The following is a 17,481-nucleotide window of genomic DNA, read 5'->3' as shown; positions in this document are numbered from 1 at the left end:
CGATTAGGTGGGAGTAGATGCCATCTGGATGTTGGCTAGATTCTAGGGGAGTAGATGAGCTTGGTGGCCTTTGGTCAGTGGTCATTGATGATGTCAGTGATCATGTAGAGATGCCCTACATATGGCTCTCATTATTCTTCATTCTATGAGTACTTCTTTTTATTGTGTCTATCTTCTGTTGCTTCCATGCTCTCTAACAACAGGTATTGGTTCAGGCTCCTCCCCATAATCCGCAAGTGGCACATGACAATACAGCATTGATATCGTACTTCTCGCTTGCAATGAGTGCAATGACAATACAACCTCTCCGTAAGCCACTCTACACTCCCGAGCGTTGGCGCATCATCTAATGAGCTTCCACTCATCCCTTCCATCTGCACACTTTCAAAATCACAACATGAGCTGCAAGGAAATCTATTAAGATCCAAAAAACAGCCACCCATGAGCTCCTTTGCTCTCTTCTAACAATAAGTGCCCTGAACCGTCGCTATATAGTGACGTTTTGCCCTGTTTCGTCATTATATAGCGACACTTTTTGGATATAAATGTCGCTATATAGCGATTGACCAGTGTCGCTATGTAGCATCACTAGGGGCTTAAACCCAAAACCCCGCGTGATGCCGTGTTTCACATCTATATTACAAAAAAAGCAAAAATCTCTCCTCCCACCTTATATTCAATGACCTCGCTTTCCTCCTCTCTATTCCCCACTTCTCACCCCTACCTAGCCCCTCTCCCAACACTTGTGCTCCCTCTCCACCCTTCTCCCTCTTTGCTTGTGTGAAAGGAAAGTTTTTCAAGAAGGTGGGTCTCTTTAAGCAATGTAGGTTCATTTTTTGTGAGATCTCGTTTTGTGAGTGTTGAAGCATGTTTCTCCTTGTATTGCTAAGGCTGCGTGCTAATTTTTGTGCTTGATTTTCAGAGGTTAGGACAAAAAATGAGATTTGGTAAAAGAAACAAGACTCACCTCTTCTCTTTTAGGTATTTCTCTTCCTCCTCTTTTCCTTCCTTTTGTGCTTTCTCCTTGTATGTAGGCTTATGCTTGTCCCCTCAATCCAATCCCTTTGGAAAGTGCTTCTCCAAACTCCTCCTTCTAACTAGTTATCTGAAAAATGGTATGTTTCCTCTCTTTTGTAGGGCCAGTCCATGAAACGCCGAGTGGGACTTTTTCAGGTAAGAAAGTGCTTCCACTTTTTTCCTTTTTTTAATTCTGTTATTTGGATTGGCTTGCAGCTAGCACTTTAAGCGCTAGTTGTAGTGATGGCTATAGGAACCCTCTCTTCCCCTCTCTTCTTTGATTTCCTCTTCTCCCCTCTTCTTTTTCCCTTCTTTCAATCTCTTTTCCCCTCTTCCCTCTCTTATTTTCCACTCTCTTTTTTCCTCTCTTTTTCTCCTCTTTTCATAAGCATATGTATTTGCCTATGCTTTTGCATAAGCACAAGCTTATGCTTTCTCTATTTTTCTCTTATGCTTATATTCTCATGCATAAGCATAAGCATATGCTTTCTTTCTTTTTCTCTTATGCTTATGCTCTTTTTCCCTCTTCCTTGTCTTATGCTTATACTCTTTTCCTCTCTTCTTTTTCCCCTCTTTTGATCTCTTTTCCCCTCTTCCTTCTCTTCTTTTTCCCTCTTCTTTTTCCCCTCTTTCAATATCTTTTCCCCTCTTCCTTCTCTTATGCTTATGCTCTTTTCCCCTCTTTTCCCCTCTTCCTTCTCTTCTTTTCCCCTCTTCTTTTTCCCCTCTTTCAATCTCTTTTCCCCCTCTTTCAATCTCTTTTCCCCTCTTTCAAACATATGCTTTCTCTCTTTTTCTCTTATGCATATGTTTTTTCTTCTCTTACGCTTATGCTTATGCATGAGCATATGTCTCCTTCTCCTTTTCTTCTCTTCTTTTTCCCTCTCTGTTTCTCTTCTTGTCATAAGAATATGCCTATGCCTATGCCTATGCTTATGCTTATGCTTATGCATGAGCATATGCTCATATGCTTATGCATAAGCATAAGCATATGCTTTCTCTCTTTTTCTCTTATGCATATGCTTTCTCTCTTTTTTCTCTTATGGATATTTGGTTCTTTTCCCCTCTTTCAATATCTTTTCCCCTTTTCTTTCTCTTCTTTTCCCCTCTCCTTCTCTTATGCTTCTCCTTCTCTTTTGTTTCTCTTATGCTTCTCTTATGCTTCTCCTTCTCTTATGCATATGCTTTCCGCTTGTTACCTGCTCTTGCTTTTTGTTTTTTGTTTTCATGTTTGTGTCTACATTTGTCTAATCCCCCCAAATTAGACATGGGATCACGTTGCATGTCCGATGAGTATGGAAACCCTTGTAGGAGGAGACATCATTGTCTCTGTTCTCTAAAGGACTTTGATTCCACTCATGTGACACCTTAGGGGCCTACCCCTATGACCACCACCCCTGGCCCAACTCCTCTCGCACGTAGCACTATGACGTTTGAGCGATTTTGTATCACCCTTTTCGAAAGGGTAATTTTGTAACAAACAATGTTATATATCTTCGACATGTATATGCTTCTTTCGCTCGGTTCATTTGAGCGATTTTGTATCATCCTTTCCACAAGGGAAATTTTGTAACAAAAAACATTCTTTTGTAATTACTAAATAAAAAACATTAGTGAGGCAAAACAGGGCTTGTTGTGGCCCTGTTTAGCCCCACTAATGTTTCTTTTAAGCTTCTGTTAATTGTTGCTATATAGCGACATTTACTAGTGTTGCTATCTAGTGACATTTATTAGTGTCACTATATAGCGACGCTTATATAGCAGTCGTTATTTTTCGATGCTTATAGTAGCGACGTAAATGCCGACCATTGCACCCATAAAAAAAAACCTTTTAGTGTAAAAAAGGTCGGTATTTCCATCAGAAAAGGTCCTATGCCTTGTAGTGATGATTATATTGAGGCTGGAACCTATGCCATCAATAACATGGATTGAGGAGACTGGCACCAGTGCCATTATCCACTCTCCATTTGATGAATGGAATTGGTACCATTGTCCAAATATTCATATGATGTTGTGGAGAATGGCATGAGTGCCATTTGTCAAACTTCAACCCGTCTAGTGAAAAGATTATGCACTACATCCATTCTGAGGGGATTGGCGATATAGAAAAAACCTTAGCTAGAATGGTTATGGTGCCACTCTCCAGATCTCAAGGTTGTCACGGATCATGGTTGGAGATTGGCTTTGGTGCCATTGTCTTGAACACCATATTATTATATTAAGTATGTCACGAGTGCCATTAATCACATGGATTGAGGAGAATGGCACCAGTGCCTAAGTGATGATTGCATTCCTCATGACTTGGCCATATGCACAATAATGCATTTTGAAATCCTCTTCCATGGAAGATGTGATGCTAATATGGGAGATGGACAACAAGTGCTTGGAGGTCCACTTGTCAATTTGGAAGCATTGTGAGGGATGTGCATTAGGGGAGGTTTAGGGACTCATAATGGCCTCATAAGGGATGGATTAGGGGGTCTAATGAGGTTGATTTAGTGAGTTATGGTGGGGTCCATAGGAGACCTAAGACCCCTAACTAACTGAGCTAAGCTCACAATTCGGCTCACTAGTTGCCAAAAGTGAGGGCCAAATTCTAAGGGGTCCCAGTTTTAAAACACCTCTTTCCATTAGAAATTGACTTTTAGATGGTTCGAAGGAAATTTTAAATTTTAGCCTCCCATTACTTTTGATCCACGCCTTTTCCCTTTTATCCTAATCTGAACCTCCACACCTCTCCCTTTTTCTTTGGACCCGATTGAGAAGAGAATGGCACCAGTGCCATTCTCCATTCTCCATGGCATCAGTTTGATTCTCCAAAACTACAACTCATCTCTTGAAAAAAAGTGAAATTTAAGTGAGAAATTTGAATTTAGAATTCAAATTTTTCTTCAAAATCTAAAGTTTTATGTGAAAAAAAGTAGAATGTTAAAAATGAACATTTCAAATTCAAATTGAGGATTGATCACATGGATTGAGGAGAATGGCACTAGTGCCATTCTCCATTCTCTAGGTGATGGCATTACTCATGACTTGGCCATATGCACAATAATCCATCTTGAAATCTTCTTCAATGGAAGATGTGATGCCAATATGGGAGATGAACAACAAGGGCTCAGAGGTCCACTTCTCAAATTGGAAGCATTGTGGGGGTATGCATTAGGGGAGGTTTAGGGCCTAAAAATAGCCTCATACGGGATGGATTAGGGGGTCTAATGAGGTTGATTTGGTGAGTTATGGTGGGGTCCATAGGAGACCTAAGACCCCCTAGCTAAGTGAGCTAGGCTCACAATTTGGATCACTGACTGCCAAAAGTGAAGGCCAAATTCTAAGGGGTCCCAATTCTAAAACACCTCTTTTCATTAGAAACTGACTTTTAGAGGGTTCGAAGGAAGCTTTAAATTTTAGCCTCCCATTGCTTTTGATCTACACCTTTTTCAGTTTTTCCTAATCCGAACCTCCACACATGTTGCTTTTTCTTTGCACCTAATTGAGGAGAATGGCACCAGTGCCATTCTCTCCATTATCCATGGCACCAGTTACATTCTCCGAAACTACAACACATGTATTGAAAAAAGTTCAAATTTAGGCAAGAAATTTGAATTTAAAATTCCATTTTTCTTCAAACTTTAAATTTTAAGTTTTAAAAAATTAGAATTTTAAAAACGAACACTTCAAATTCAAGTTTGAATTTGCATTTGCATTACAATTTGGAAACAAGGAGAGAGAGAGAGAGAGAGAGAGAGAGAGAGAGAGAGAGAACGTGGAGAGTGTAGGCCGTGAGTGTGGAGGTTTTGGGAATTGAAGACTTGAAGATGTTGCCACGCAGATGAGCAGGATGGACGAGGTCATAGCGATTAGCACAAGGTCTTGACTCTCTACAACCGGCCTTCCATGCTTTATGGGTTGTCAAGGAGATTACTCCTTTCTTGATCTGAGGCATATACCTTCCTATGTGATTTGATCTGAGGCATGGAAAAGAAGGTTGGTGGGTGGTGTACTACAAGTTTTTTCATTGCGCTTGTGCTACGAGTTTCTTTACTATAAGGCCCAAGCCTTTTAATGTCCATGCTGAGAGAAATACCACTTCTGAGTATTCATAGCTTGTTGAACAGTGGTCACAAGTCCTTGTGCCTTTGCAAAAACAAATGAGAGGGGATGGCTATCAGATGCAGGGACAAGGTCATGATGATAGTAAAAACAATTCATGCTTTAGAAAAAGTTTTATCAAATTACCACAAATTTTAGGAAAATAAATCATGCTTTCACAAAAAATTTGTATAGACCCATTCATGGATTCTGGAGATTGGCACTAGTGCCATTCTCCCAAAACCCCCAAGGGTATTGGCATAAGTGTCATTTTTCTATGTGGGTTTGGGGAGAATGGCACCGGTGCCATTCTCCATAAACCCAAATATTGGAGATCGGCACTAGTGCCATTGTCCATTGGAAAGCCAGACTCACATGGAGAATGGCACCGGTGCCATTCTCTGCAAACCCACATAGAGAAATGGAAATGGTGCCATTCTCCCCCAATTACAAGGACATCTTTGTTGGTCTTATGAAATTCTTCACAATCCCACATGTAGAATGGCAATGGTGCCATTCCCCTTGGAAAGCTGCACTCACATGGAGAATGGCACTAGTGCCATTCTCCATAATCTCACATGGAGAAAAGCACTAGTGCCATTCTTTCCCACTACAAGGACATCTTTATTGGTCTTATGAAATTCTTTCATTGTAGTTGTTAATAGTAAATTTTATGTAATTGTAATGAGATGGGATGGCTATCGGATGCAAGGATAAGGTCCTAATGATAGGGGAAATAATTCTTGATTTGTATAGACCCATTCATGGATTTTAGAGATTGTCACCACTGCCATTCTCCAAAACCCCACTAGAGGATTGGCATCATTGCAATTTCTGTAGACCCACTAGCATAATTCACCATGTTTGCAAAATAGACTTTAAAGCTTACTTGAGTAATGCATTCAAACTTGCATTGCTCCATCCATAGAAGGTTTTCAAGTTTAGTAACTCAAGGGAGGCACGTAGAACAGAGAATGTACACCCCTCAAACAGTGGAATCAATGCTGCGGTAAAAAGATAGTCCTGCTCCATGCTATCATCCCTCCCTTCGGATTGATGGACATATAAATCCTGCACCATATCATCAAACACCTCCTCCTCCACGGCTTCATGAGGTAATGGCGATTTTTTACTCCAACCACATTTCGCGATGGTGGATATGGAGGGATTCATCCTCATTGGAGCTATTTGTTGAAGATGAAGACATCCTACAAACAAACAACCCAAAAATATTTGCTATTCTTCAAATATTTAATTTTAAAACTCTGTGGCGCATCTAAAGGCACGTCTAAAACCGCGTTTGTCTGTTTGTGGTGTGCATCTATAGGCGCATCTAAAACCATGTCTGCTCTGTGTATTTAGATGCAAAATTACACATGCTTATAGATGTGGTTTTAGATGCGACTATAGATGCAGTTTTCAAATCTACTTTTAGCATGCTTGCTTTGCTTTTCTTCACATAAGCTTCGCGCGGCTTGCTTGCTTTGTTATTAACAGATCCACAGTCCCTGACACTTAAGAGGAAGGCACCCACACTTACTTCCAGGCTTATAGGAGAAGAAGGTGAACAAGGAAGAGAAGCAACTTTGAAGAAGGACAAGAAGCTTCCATACCTCTATCCAAGGTAATTCTCTTTATGGTTGTTCTTCTTTGGAAGTTGCTCTCTTTGGATTTGTCCTTTGTCGTATCCAAGAATCGGTTGATTTTGGTATCAGTGTTATGCTTTTGTGTCAGCTACATGTCCTTTTCCACTTTTTAGAATACTCCATCTGTCGGAGCGCGTCTATAGACGCGCCTAAAACCGCGTCTATAGGCACGTCTATCAATGCATCTAGCCTGTTTACAGACACAGACATCCGCATCTATAGATATGTTGTTATATGCAAAAATAGACATGCTTCTCAGATGCGTCTATAGATGTGCTCTGATAGTTTTAGATGCTTCCCTTCCCTTTTCTTCTCCTCTTCCCTTCCCTTCCCTTCTCTTCTCTTTCCTTCCCTTTTCTCTCTTATTCTCTTCTTTTTCTCTTCTCAGCTCATCAGTAATCTTCTTTTTTTCTTTTTTCCAGTTTATCATGTGGCTAGGAAGCTCTTCAGGCTCACCTGATCTCGGGAGTCTATTTTTAGGAAGTTATGTAACCTTTTAGGGCACCCTCCCAGTCTTGCGGAGTTATACGGCTACATGACGGGTACTCCAAACACCCCCCAGGAGTTGGCATGTCTACAGACTCCAAACCACCCCAATCCCACACCAGCTAAGATTACCCTAGCGGAGTTAGCATAGCCTAGCCGGCTACACAGCCGAGGCCCTTCCCCCATGTTGTCTTATGCCCCTTCCCCCATGCCATCTTATACCCCTTCCCCCATGTCATCAGGAGGTCCTTCTTGTTGAGAGTTGTGGTGCCATGAGCACATAATTAAAGGCTAAGGTATGGTATAGGAAAGAATTAAAGTAGCCACCCTAGGATGACTACATGATGTGGAGATGTGGATTGAGGATATCCACAAGGAGAGATGTGGATGAGAGGATCACACATGTGTTGACTATTCAAAGGGCACTCTCTATATAAGAGGCCTATCATGTATTGTTGTGTACACACACACATTGGAATAGATTGGGTATTGCCTACCGCATGTCTCACATGGAATTTCTTCTATGGTTTGATCCCCCTTGATCTTTTGCTAATTCCATGTTGCACTAGGAGAGCACGATCCTCACTTTCTCATGGTATCAGAGCTTAGGTCTAGTCTCCTAGGCATGCCTTAGGAACTCATGTTTTCTTCTAGATTAGTTTTAGAGAGATAGTGGTTACCCTTGTTTAGATTTTTGGAAAAGTATGAGAGAATGTGAGTGGTTCTTGAACATTCTCTTGTTGAGTGTTGTGAGCTCTCCCTCCAAGGGAGCTCCGCAAGGACTCTAAATCAGCTCTTCTACAAGCAAGCTTTCGAACCTTCAAGGCTCCACACCTCAACTACGGCTACTCTGTGATGACAACTACACTGCCATAGCTCCTATGCTAGTCACCTCCCAGCCGAGCTCACGCCTCCCAAGCGGTTGTTGGCGTGCTGCTGGTGTCGATGCAGTAGTCGTAGCTGCAACAGTGATAGTTCTTCTTCTTCTTATGTTGTCATCACCGTCGTGACGGCCACCATGTCTGGAGGTAGAAGCAACAAAGAAAACAGCCATCACCTCGTTCAGCAAGCCAGCAGTAATTAGGCTCCATAGCCCATTCGATGAGCGCATCCATCAATGGAACCATCGGCTCCCTCATGAGCCCTTCTTCAACGAGAAGGTAGCGCAGCTGCCGCTGCCAACGAGCACAAGGGTAGAGCAATGCAAGGACCTCACGATCTTCATACAAGCTAAGAAGCTGTGACTGCCAGAGACGCACCAAAATGCAATCAGAAGCACCACGCTCAGGAGCAAAAGATGGGCAAACACCCTCTTCATTCTCTGAGAACACCTATGACTAGTTGCTGCTCCAAACAGTGCTACTTCAAGCAACAAGAAGGCTCAAACACCTCTGAGCGGCTCCTACGGCTTCAACAATACAGCTCTCAATGCCATGGCTCCAACCGTTGACGACGAGCCAGCCTCTTGATATGAACAACTGCTTCACAGCAACTCTAGCTCTGCTATATTGCAGACGAACTCATCGACCTCATCCAAAGAGCGGTCTACAGCAGCTCCGCCTCCTTTAGCGACTCGAGCTCTTAGTTCTCCTGCACATTGGCTGCTAAGTCGAGGCAGAAGCGAAGGATTTGCAAGCTCCTTCCGTGGAGCTGTGCCTGCAACCGCATCAGCAACCTAAATGAGAGCTCTAAGCTCTCCTCTTGTATGCGCAGCCAGCCTAGAAGCTCCGTCGTCGTCGTCGCCATCACGGTCGACAGCAGCTCCATCGTCGCCTCAAATCTTTTCTTTCTCCAAGGTTCCCTTAGATTGACACGTGGCAGATAATAACTAACCAGGGTTAGTTAGAAACACCCATGGTTGAGATGGTGGTCACACTAGGGTTAGTTCACCTTTGGTCAAATAGGTAACTATGGTTAGGGTAGGATTAGTTAAGTGCCACCCAAGCACAGTCTCTTTGTAAGCACAGTTTGAATTCAGCATGTGAATCCCTGTGCCACATCATCAAGGCCCCCTCGTCTTCACAAAAGCTTCAACAAAGCGTAACTTCCAATCCAGGAAGAATTTGAACACGCTCCAAAAAGGAAAAGTGATCATCTTTTCGAGCTCTACGCGTTTGTTGAGTCAGAATCATTGTATGCAATTAGACACTGCCAATATTGAAAGAAATCAATTGGTAAGACCTTTGCAAAGAAATGGAAAAGAAAAGCATGAATGCACATATGTATGCCAAAAGCACAAGTGTATGAGATGACCATAGCACGAAGCATGGCATCCACACATAAAGCATCAAGGCACATGGAAGAACAAAGCATCATGCATGAAGCTACACCAAGCAAAGAAGCAAACGCCATCGTCATCAAGCCATGAGCCAAAAGGTGACATCAATGGAATGTATTGTGAAACAAAAAACTTGCCAACCTTGCCTATGTTTTGTAAATTAAGCCTGACTACCTGAGAGAAGCTATGAAAGCACCCAGGAGAGGTATTGACATGTAAACCACACTTTACCACCTTAAGTAGCAATGCAAGCACTAAGGGGAGGTGATGGAATGTAACTCACATCTGACCACCTTGCAGTAGCCAAAGGATCATGGCACCAAGGGGAGGTGTTGAGAGTTGTGGTGCCATGAGCACATATTTAAAGGCTAAGGTATGGTATAGGAAAGAATTAAAGTAGCCACCCTAGGATGTGGACTACATGATGTGGAGATGTGGATTGAGGATATCCACAAGGAGAGATGTGGATGAGAGGATCACATGTGTTGACTATTCAAAGGGCACTCTCTATATAAGAGGCCTATCATGTATTGTTGTGTACACACACACATTGGAATAGATTGAGTATTGCCTACCGCATGTCTCACATGGAATTTCTTCTATGGTTTGATCCCCCTTGATCTTTTGCTAATTCCATGTTGCACTAGGAGAGCACGATCCTCACTTTCTCACTTCTGTCTCGCAGAGCCATCGGCATACTCTTGTGTAGTCGAGACTTGATTCTCCAGCTATGAGTGGTCCACGTAGTCCCATGCAATCTCTAGCTACGAGTGGCCAGTGTACTAGCTCGACACGACACAGTAGTAGGTGTAGTAGCAGGGAGAGTAGTGGGGGATGCATGGACAAGTGCTTTGGGAGGGGTGGTGGTGGGGACGATGATGATTCACATGATTTAGATGTGCCTTTGGGTGATGGTACGATCTTCTATGACATCACTCAGACAGGAAGCATCTTGATGGATGCACGTGGGAAGGACATCATGGCCTTCATGTGCTCTGTAATTGCTAACAATTACAGAGATTGCTTTATCCACTACAAATACCAGCCAAAGAGGTTGGCTAATGAGACCCTTGCTGCTGTTCGCTCTAGGTATCCTAACCCCCCCAATCATCAGTTCACAGATAAATGGGCCAAGTCAAAGATTGTTATAATACTTGGCAATAAAAGATCTTCGCTTAAGAGGCAGGCACTAGCGGAGCTTGCCAGGCTTGAAGGAGGTCAACCACCAAGGGGCCCATCCCACACCGCTCACAAGCATGAGTGGAAGAAAGCAATGAAGTCAACGAGGGAGGACCCCAGTTTGCAGCACGTGGAGGCACGAAGGATCCAGATGGAGCAATATGGAAGCATGCATTTTGGAGCAGGGGGTGTTGAATCATGGGAGGCCCAAGTTGTAAGTATCGACATCAAATTATATTGCTTATGTAGTTTATTAGGAGGTTGTTTCTTTGTACTAACCCCTCTGCAAATTGTGTCATCTTGTAGCTTGATATCGTGGGCAGATACCCTACTCCTGTTGAGATAGCCTACCACTGCCACGATCGCAGAGGAGATACATGGAAGCACTTCTAACATGACGGGTTGATTACTGAGGAGCAGTATATCCGAGCTACTGGAGCGTCCCCCGAGGTATTTGAAAGTAATTAAATAATGTCAACATTATAAGTAAAGATTTGATTTTTCATACATTGATATATGTTGTCCCTTGTTTATAGGCCCCTGCACAAGAAGACGAGGAAGAAGACGAGGAAGGAGGTGGAGAAGGGAGCGCAGAAGGGAGCATGGAAGGGAGCGAGGACATGGAGAACTTAGATTAGTCATAGAAGTAGTGCTAGCTACTCTTTTTTATACTTCAAGCCACTGGCTTGGCTTCGTGTCTCTTGTATATACACTCCTCTTATTTTTTGTACTTGAAGCCACATCACGTGGCTTAGCTTCGTGCTATATGAGCACTTTTTGAGCTTTCAATTTTCTTGTACAACGTTCTATCAATTAATGCCTTGTGAACTACATGTTTTGGAGTTGTAATGTTTTATTTGGAATTGTAATTGTCGGTTATAGACGTGCTTGCAAGAGTGCTAATTAAAATGCGATTGGCTGTAAGAATTGAATTACACAATGTGGAAATGGGATTCCTGTAACTACATAGCATACACAACATACACATCATTCTGTAAATTTAAAAAATATTATGTGGCATGTCTATCAGTGCATCTATAAATGCATCTATATACGTGTCTGTCTGTTCAGATAGCCTCTATTTGTGCATCTATAAAAGCATCTATAAGACCATTTATCAATGCGTCTATACACCCGTTTGACGATGCGTCTATCTGTTTTTTAAATTTTTTAGCAGAGCGTCTATTTACACGTCTATATGCACATCTATACGTGCATCTGTCTGCTATATAGACATGCCATTAGACGCGGGTCTCTAGACGTGCAAATAGATGCACCTGTAAGTTTTTTTTAAAAGTTCAGTAAACGTGTCTGTGTGTGCGTCTATGGATGCTTTGTCTTGTTATGGGACATACTGCCAATGGCTGCATTTGTGAGAGATAACTTGCAAGTAATATTGGGAATAAAGGATTACATTAAGTTTTGGGAGAGATGTGCAAGTGGAAAGAATGTGTCGCATGAGTTCTATATTAGGCCAGTGATAGACTATTGGAAAACCATGATCGGTGAGCTCGAATAGGAAAACATCTCAGAGATAGGAGTGTATAGAGAGTTTTGTTCAAGAACACAATCACGTGATGAGGAGAATGATATAGATGCTTGCATTAATGAGTTCCAAGGCTATGAGAAATGGAATGATCACTATTGCAGTCTCTAAAAGGTAAGCCAAGGGAAGAGTTTAGACCAATGGTGGATGTTAAGCAAGGTGACTTCGTCTTGGTGAGGCCATCAGACCCTATAAATTATTAATTCTGTATTGGGCACCATTGGTTAAGAGAAAGGGGCTCACTGATGCAGATGCCTATGTTAACTGTTGGAACAAGTATTGGGTAGAGAATAGGTTGGATCCATAGGTATGGGAGTGTATTGATGCGGTTGTCTGATCATGGACATCAAAAGCCATAAATAGACCCAAGAAGATTAAGATTCCACAGAGTATGTATCAAAGCATATGAGAGCTTGCTTGGTATCAGAGCATAGAAAATGGTGTCCATTTTCTCCCTCTTGATCTCCCAAACTTCCATTGTAATGTGTGTTCTCATGTGATGTTTCTCAATTGTTGTTATCTTGTCAATGGATATTTGCACATTATTAATATGACAATTTTCAAAAGCTGTCTTTCACCAACAACTACTTTGTTTCTAGTGGTTCACTATGCAAGTGTTTGTTAACACAACCAACTCGTGTTTATTAACGCCTTGAGTAAAATATACATGTTGTCCCCAAACGGTATTTATTAACACAACCAAATACATGATTTCAAACTTTGCCACAAATGCTTTGTTCCGGTTGTTACACCCAATGAAATGTTTCACAACCAATAAAGTTTTTTATAATAATTGGAATTTCCAAATATCAACATATTCAATATTGGCAAAATTCCCACAATCAATGAAAATTTTCTCAAATTTGATGAAACCTTTCCCAATTTTAACAAAATCCACCAAAATTCAAAATTCCCAAAATGCAACTTTTGTCCCACTTTATCTAATACGGTGTTCAGGGCTCATTATTTTCACCACTACCGATTCTTCTTAATTGCAAGTTAGATTGAATGTCAATGACACTACTTTTTGAACCACCTATCCATGCTTTCACCCGCCACCATGGGAACAAAACTCCTCACGAACAAAGGTATCCATTGATGTCTCGATGACACCTCTTCCCAGTGATTACCAGACTATGATGAAGGCCTGAAGAACTGAGAGAATCAACTCATACTCCTCATGGTTGTCAACAATGTATGCAAAAGGTATGCAACCCTAATTACTTAATCAAGTTCTAGGTCCAATAAAATGTCATATCACCCCCCGGAGTCCCAAGGTACTCGTCCACCCAGTGGTTCTACATCAACCACTTCCAGAGCATGCATTTGATTGCAAGGTAAATTCAATAATACCAAAATGGGTCTGCATGAGTTTGTTGTGACCCTTAAAAGATTTTTCCACATTTATTCCGCCCTTACCTAACTCCAAATCTTCCCCTTCTTTATTTTTAGTTTCATTTTAATTTTGCCTTTTTCTTTTTATTTTTGCTAGTACCCTCTTAACCATTTGTGCCTCCCAATGTAATATCACTTGTAACTTAAATATACCCAACCCTATTGTATCCACATATTTTGCAGAGAGTGATATTTCATTTCAACATGAAATTACAAGAAGTTTTGCAACTTGCTAGGACAGAATGCTAGATGTCACATAAGGAGATCGCAGCACTGAGCTATAAAAATAAACACAGCACAAACCACTAGAGCAATCAATAAGAAAGAAAGCCAAATGGCACAAACCACTATCGCCCTGAGCATCGCCTTGGGCAAATGGACAAAAAAAGACTGCATTATTTCATGAAAAGATTCTAATGGAGGAGCGAGGTGAACTTTGAGAAAACACCAGAATGAAACTATAGATCTGGGCAATCATAAGAGCTCCTAGCAAGAAACAAAACAAAAGAAGAGTACAAGGTGCAAGTCAACAATAGCATCCGAGGAGGCTAATACCGTTGTAAACAACCATCACAATAGTGAGTTGCAAGATGCTAAGTCCTGCCCCACTGACAACTCATTGCTCCCCTCTTCAAGATGACCAACTGAGGGAAGAAGGCAAGATATGGCTCTCGTCCTCAAATAAAAAAAGAGGATTGCCCCTTAGGATAGGCTGATAGGCAAACAACAACAATACCTCTTCCAATGACTGCAAATTCTCTCGAGAAGCAAGTATAGACACCATAACAAGATAGAAATCAATGGAATGGAATCATGTTAAAGCTCACATGTCTCTTGAATATAGAGTGATAATTCAGCAAGCCTTTCAATCTAACACACACATTGTGTGTGAATAGAATAGAATAGAGGCTGTTCTAGATGGTATGGAATAATTCAGCAAACATTCCAATTTTCTTAATATTAGGTTAAGCCTCACTACCATTACTATTTAATTATTACTGAACTATTATTTCTTTGTAAAACAAGCGAAATAACAGAGACAAAACAAACATATAATAAAATGAAAAAATAGCAAGCTAAATTCACCGTCCCACAAAAATGCTCTCAATTTTTCGCTGCACGTTGAAAACGTAACCTCACAATAAAGCAAGAAAATCAAGCTAGTTGATAATGCAAATACGTGTCTGTTGGCAGATTTAGAGTGAAAGAATAACCTCACATTGAAGCAAGAAAATCAAGCTAGTTGATATTGTAAATACGTGTCTGTTGGCAGATTTGAAAAAGACATACCGCAACCAGTGGCCTAGCGTTATTTGTAAGCTCGTTCGTTTTGTCTTTAGTGGAACGCTGTTAACATCACTGTTCAGTTCAGTCAGAGAAAGGTGTGCATTCTCCACTGCCTTGGAAGCAGAAATCCACCGCCCATAAGGTCTAGGTTCTGCTGCAATTTAGTAATTTACCGTTTCAACAGTTCTTGCCGCTGTTCTTCCGTCCCATGTTGCAATTCAAACTTGTACAACAGTGTTAAAAAATCTCCAACATCAAGCCTTCTCAACCTTGCAGTCGTGCCAAAACAATCCTGCAACTGCTGCAATCACCTGGGCTAATGGCATCCCCACGTTTCATTTTCCTTCTCTCTGAATTATACTAAAAAATTGTTGAATCGCAGCTTTCAGAACCTTCCTGCGACTCATTTGATTTTGTATATAAATTATCGTAATTGTACAAAGTTGTCTTTGGAATTCCCTGTATCATGGTAAGGCCGGTACATTCATGCCTCCTATGAAGACACTCAGCCCTTGCGGAGTTTGGAGGTTGTTGTAAATGTTTGAGGTTTTAGGTTTATGAGAATCAACTAGTGCCGTCTGGTCTCTTATCCCTTCAACTCTCTCATGTTCATTGGCCAAAACCTAAGGCTACTATAAACATTCTCTTTTCAGTCGCCGCAGCCCAGAGCCGTTCACTTGTTGGGCATTCCTGCAATGCCTTTGTCATTAGGACCTCTGATTCCTTCTCGTTTCCACACCTAGTCTCAAAACGTATGGCAGCTAGCCACAATTCTGGGTCTCGAGGATTCTTCAACCTTGCTTTTGTCAACACTTCTCTTGCCTTGCTCAATTCACCCTCGTTTTCCTCAAGATGAGCTGAACATAGCCAGAGAGGAATGCTCTGAGGGCAATTCTTGAGTCCTTTTTCATATACTTCTCGGGCAGCCTCGGGATCGCCTAAACGATCCTCTAACTGGCCAAGCATCAGCCATAACTGGAAAAAATGTGGGAATCGTTTGACGCCTTCTTCCAAAAGCATCTTTTCTTTGTCAGGATTGCCCAGTTCTCGTTCCACGATGGCGGATTTCATCCAAACACGTTCCGTGGCTCCTCTTTCCCTCGCTTTGGTTAAAAGCATCCTTGCCCTCTCTGACTCATGGTTATCAAATTCCAGGTTGATTGCAGCCAGCCAAATTTCCTGTGAATTTGGAATGTTAAAATAAGCTTCCTCAAGGATAGCGTTCGCTTCAAGGACTTCTCCAGCCAACCACTTCTCTTTGGCTAGCATCAGCCAAAACAACTCTGCCTGCGGCAAGTACGTAACAGCTCTTCGCAACAAATCATAAAGAGTCTCTCTGGTTCCATGACTCTTCTCAAGCTGTGCAGCTTTCAGCCAGACACTCTTTTTACCCATGAAAACTGAAAGGGCATGAGCATAAATCGCCCTAGCTGTCTCAATGGAGCCCCGCTTCTTACATTCATCTGCATACGCAAGCCAAGTTCTCTTTCGATCATCCTCCTCCACACCGATCCCAATAGTCGTTCGGATAATGGCCTGGCAGGTTTCCACAGAGCCAGTTCTTTCTGCTGCCTCTGCCTCTCTGATGCACGCTTCCCTGTCTATGACTATACCCTCCCACTGCATCGACCTGACTGCTCTTTCTATTACTTTGGAAACCATTCCCGGACTCGCGTTGGCTTCTTCATGCTTTAATATCCTCGCCGTCTTTATGTCCGATGTCTCGGCATCACTTGTGATCTGAACCCACTCCTGAAGAGTAAGGGTTGAGAGCTTCCTCTTTAAGTTGGCAACTTGTTTTGTTATCTTAGGGTTCGTTGCTCTGTATTTTTCGATCAGCCGTTCTTCTCTTCTGTCTTTCCGCCACGAAACGGTCTGTTTATCAACGCTCTCGCAAACCGCGTCCGCTTCCTTGTCGTCTTCGACGTATTCTTCCGTGGCAGGCACGTTACCTTCAAACTCGTCGAATTTCTGGTTCTCGTCATCCTGCGCATCTTCCTCCTCTCCTCCCATTTCTTTCCCCGCGCCCGCTGCCGCCGCAGCAGCTCCCGGGCAGGCCTGATATCCGATCTGGTCGTCCCGAGACAGGCGAGGTGGCTTGGTGTGGAGGAAATCCCCCCCGCCAGAAAGAGGGAGGAGGAGGGAGATAGTGCAACCGGGAAAGGGCAAGGAGGTCAGAGGTGAGGAAAGTGGTACGGTACAGAAGTTTCTGTTGGGAGACGGGGATGCCCTCGAGGTGGTGGAGGGCGTGCTTGAGGGCTAAGACGGTGCAGGGGGAAGGAAGGGAGAGCGTGTTCCCCGTCAAAGATTGCACGAACAGCTGCATCGTCGAAAGACAATGCAAAGGAGAACGTAATATATAGTGCTAATAAGTCGCGCTTTTCGGCAACGTTTATAAAGCACAGGGCTGCTTTTTGGCCCGGCAACTTCTTGGTCAACTTTATCAGTTGCTAAAAGAGTGAGTTTAGGGTTTTGAAAACCTCGATTAATTTTGTCACTATGTGAGATCTTAAGTGCATTTGCGTTTTCGGCCTGCCTTGGAAGTTTGGGGGAGCCTT

The 17,481-nt window shown here is 42.4% G+C and overlaps 1 pseudogene; it reads right to left on the bottom strand.

Moving 5' to 3' along the window:
• Positions 1–8,100: 8,100 nt before the first annotated feature.
• Positions 8,101–17,249, bottom strand: LOC147886302 (protein STABILIZED1-like; annotated as a pseudogene).
• Between the last annotated feature and the right edge of the window lie 232 nt (positions 17,250–17,481).

This window comes from Dipteris shenzhenensis, chromosome 24, assembly GCF_047967505.1.
Source record: "Dipteris shenzhenensis isolate YYH24624 ecotype China chromosome 24, Dip_SZ_1.0, whole genome shotgun sequence".
Lineage (NCBI taxonomy): Eukaryota > Viridiplantae > Streptophyta > Polypodiopsida > Gleicheniales > Dipteridaceae > Dipteris > Dipteris shenzhenensis.
The sequence above is the reverse complement of the archived record's forward strand: the minus strand, read 5'-3'. Positions and strand labels throughout refer to the sequence as shown.